The sequence below is a fragment of the Austrofundulus limnaeus genome, unplaced genomic scaffold, assembly GCF_001266775.1.
Source record: "Austrofundulus limnaeus strain Quisiro unplaced genomic scaffold, Austrofundulus_limnaeus-1.0 Scaffold359, whole genome shotgun sequence".
NCBI classification, from domain to species: domain Eukaryota; kingdom Metazoa; phylum Chordata; class Actinopteri; order Cyprinodontiformes; family Rivulidae; genus Austrofundulus; species Austrofundulus limnaeus.
Window position 1 is genome coordinate 467,112 of NW_013952761.1, and position 3,702 is coordinate 470,813.

The following is a 3,702-nucleotide window of genomic DNA, read 5'->3' on the forward strand; positions in this document are numbered from 1 at the left end:
GTGTGTGTGTGTGTGTGTGTGTGTGTGGACGTTCACAACAAATTTTAAGTGCAACTTCCATCAGACTCCAGTGTTCAATTTCCACGGCCCTGATGCGACCCATATGCATTTCAGATGACAGAACATTACATTCAGCTAGACGTTTACAGTATTAGTTAAACATAGATGAAATTTGTTAGCATTCACAGAAAATTAAATAATTATTTAAAATGCTTGTTTTGTTCAGTGTTTATTTCTGAACCTGCCTTTGACCAGATGCTCAATGCAGCATTTTATTTTGGAACAAAGTGTGATGCTGGAAGTAAAGTACCAACCAGGTAACTTTAGGATCAATATGGTTTGTGACCAACGTTGGACATTACTATTATATGTTTCTGTGAATTCTCAGTCATCCAGGACATAAAAAAATAAAAGAACAAAGACGAAGCAACTAGACCTCTGTTACTTAAGACGTATGGAGCAACAATATTTAAATTGCTTGACTCTAGGTTAGTGTCAATATTAACGAATCAATCTTCTCACCACCACCAAACAAATGCAAAAGTCAGATGAAATGTGGCACGAGCATTCAGACCGCAGTCCCGTTGAAAAACAYCTAATTTTGTTCCACAGATTTAGTTGCTGAAACTTTTTCGGCCTTAGGATACGTTTACTCTGCTGGCAAATGTGACCCAAAACCAATATTTTTGCTTCACGCAACCCACATCAGATTTTTGTCATGATGGTCATTTGAAAAAAAAAAATAGATTTGTCACGTTCGGTGACAAATCTATGTTTTTCTTTTCAAATCCAGCAGGCCTTTTCAGCATGTGGTACTGAATTGGATGCATATCTGATGTTTTTCAAAGCCACTGCAATCTGAGCGCACGTGYCTTGTTTCATTAGACTTCTACAGTATATCTATGAGGTGGGGGTGAGTGGGTTGAGTCTTGCATTTTAAATCTTGTAGCTCCACACATCTTCAGCAACAGACAGATGTCCAGTTGCTTTGTCTTTCTTCTTTTAATTTTCCATGTCCTGGAYGACTGCAAATTCACAGAAATATATTATAGAACATCCAACTTCAGTTGTGGACCATGTCAGTAGTAAAGTTACCCAATCAATACTTACAGAAATAAAATGCTGTATTGGAGGAACTGGTCAAAGTCAGGTTAAAATGTAAACGTTGAACTCAACAAGCGTATCAGATAATTACTGAATCAGCTCTGATTGAAGAACAACTTGAGAATCGACATCTTTAGCTAATTCTGTAAACGGAGCTGAATGTAAYGTCACATCTTTTTCTGTGCTTGCGGGTCCCATCAGGACTGTGGCGAGTTCACACTGGAGCCAGATGAAAGTCGCATTTAAAATGTAATGTGAATGTTCAATCCAAAAGAATCTGACATTTTTCAAAAAATTGAAATTAAGCAATAAGATCCAAGGTTACATGTCACACTACGGGCTTAATGCTCAATTTTGATGTTTTGAAACAATCCAACGAAACCCTAACCCTGCATATTTGTAGCATRCAGATACTGAAGTTTTGTCCAATCAGAGCTGATTAAATAATTATCTAAAATGCTTGTTTAGTTGAATATCTGAACCTGCCTCTGACCAGACGCTCTGGAGCAGCATTTTATTTTTTGAACAAAGAGACATGCTAAAACAAAAGTGCCAATCAAGTAAYTTTAGGATTGATACGGCCCGAGACCGATGTGGGACATTACCATCATATGTTTTTATGAATTCTCAGGCATCCAGGACATGGAAAATTAAAAGAAAAAAGACAAAGCAACTGAACTTCAGTTCTGTAGCTGCAGACAAGCTACAATTAAACAGCATGACTTGAGTTACGCTGATGAGTTTAATAGAGAAAAACAGTTAAATAATTACCCTGAACTTTACATCTCCGAGATTACATCAATGTTTTTGTCAGTGACGAGATGAAATTTTAAATTAGTTATATGTAATGCTGAAAATTTAATTTTGACAAATWATTTGTAGATTTTTGTGAGAACAGGGAAAAGGTGGAATATAATTTGGAGAGGTGGAGGCATGCAGTTGAAAGAAGAGAAGTGAAAGTCAGCTGTAGTAAGATAGAGTGTGTGAATATGAGGGAGGCAGGTGGAACAGTGAGGCTACAAGGAGCAGAGGTCACTGAGCTGCAGGACTTCAAGTAATTTGGGTTGACTGGCCAGGGAAACAGGGTCTGTGGTGAAGAGGTGAGGAGGAGAGTCCAGGCTGGAGGGAGTGGATAGAGAAAAAATTGKGGTTAAAGGATGGCAGCAAATGTCAAAGGGAATATTTATTTACAAGAGTCCAGTAAAACCAGCATTGTTAACCAAAAAGAAAGAACAAAGCAAAAACCAACAACAACAAAAATAAAATAAAACTGGAAGTTGCAGAAATAAGATCTTGAGGAGAGACAGCAGGTATACTGGTAAKAGRATGTTMAAGATGCAGCTGCCAGGACAAAAACACAAAGAGGGCGGCCAAAAAAAGGAGATTTATGGATGCAGTTAGAGAGGAAATGGAGACAAAGGATACAGAAAACAATAAGAAGAAGAATGATGACTGTTCTACCTTGTAGAAAGAATAACCAAACAAATGTTCAACAGGCCCCTTCACTGTCCATTTTTAAGACTCGTTTAAAAACTTATTTTTTCTCACTGGCCTTTAACCCAACTGAGATTTGATTTTACTCAACTTTTGCTGTATTGGTGCTGATTTTACTTATTTAACTGTGTGATTTTATTGTTTTTGTATTGAGTTTTTATTTTTGTGTTCAGCACTTTGTTTCAGCAGTGGCTGATGTTATAGCACTTTATAAATAAAGGTTGATGATGATGATGAAAGAATTGCATTTTAAATRCTGTGTATGTACAACAATAACATGTGTACACTAAAACAAGAGAAACATAAAAMATATGTTCAAATGTATCTTCTTACAWMACAGTCCAAATTACTATAGCACCTTTAGACAGCAGTAGATCAGACTTGAAYAGATGAAAATCAGAGATCCCTGAGAATGAAGATAATGAGAACATGTATTGCCTCATTTGTAAAAAGCTCAGTAAATTTAAACATACTGTATATTTTCCTGCAGAACACCAACAATTAGTCAAATTCTGTAGCAGTCGGTCTTATTCAGAGAAACTGCTAACTCAAAAAGCTTTCATCACTTTCCTTCATCACTTTCACATGAGATGCTGAAATAAGTAAAAAAAAAATGCTGTTAGAGCTGAAGTTTTACATGTGGACACCGTTGTTGTCTTTTTTATTTCTGATGGGAAGTAAACATAACATTCACTAACATGATTTGAAATGATTTCTGTTTACAACAGATATTCAAATAATACTGAAACATATCTATTAAATATTATTTAATTATTAACACAAAACATTACAATGTTGCACGTACATTATAACAAATGGAAATAAACTGATGAAACCAAACACGAAAAAAAAATTAAATTATGTCCAGTACTTTTTTGTTTGTTTGTTTTTGAGGTACTCTTCAAGAATATATACAGTTGAATCTTTCTCATTGATTCACATCAATATGGTGTGGTTGAGAATATTAATATGTCGGTAAATGACATAAGAGTAAGCATATTTCTGATGTATTAAAATAAGTGATAACGGCCTTTTAGAGAAATATTAAAACTGGAAGGATAAAAGTTGGAAATAATTAAAAATAGGGAAAAGAAACAGTAACAT